The following is a 477-nucleotide window of genomic DNA, read 5'->3' on the forward strand; positions in this document are numbered from 1 at the left end:
TCTTCGTTTTCTGAATGTTGAGCTTTAAACCAACTTTTTCACTCTCCACTTTGACTTTCATCAAGAGGCTTTTTAGTTCCTCTTCACTTTCTGCCATAAGGGTGGTATCAACTGCATATCTGAGGTTATTGATATTTCTCCTAGCAATCTTGATTCCAGCTTGTGCTTCTTCCAGCCCAGCATTTCTCATAATGTACTCTGCATATAAGTTAAATAAACAGGGTGACAATATACAGCCTTGACGTACTCCTTTTCCTATTTGGAACCAGTCTGTTGTTCGATGTCCAGTTCTAACTGTTGCTTCCTGACCTGCATACAGATCTCTCAAGAGGCAGATCATGTGGTCTGGTGTTCCCATCTCCTTCAGAATTTCCCACAGTTGATTGTGATCCACACAGTCAAAGCCTTTGGCATAATCAATAAAGCAGAACTAGATGTTTTTCTGGAACTCTCTTGCTTTTCCCATGATCCAGGATG

This window comes from Bison bison, unplaced genomic scaffold (genome assembly GCF_000754665.1).
Source record: "Bison bison bison isolate TAMUID 2011002044 unplaced genomic scaffold, Bison_UMD1.0 scf7180017864471, whole genome shotgun sequence".
Taxonomy (NCBI): domain Eukaryota; kingdom Metazoa; phylum Chordata; class Mammalia; order Artiodactyla; family Bovidae; genus Bison; species Bison bison.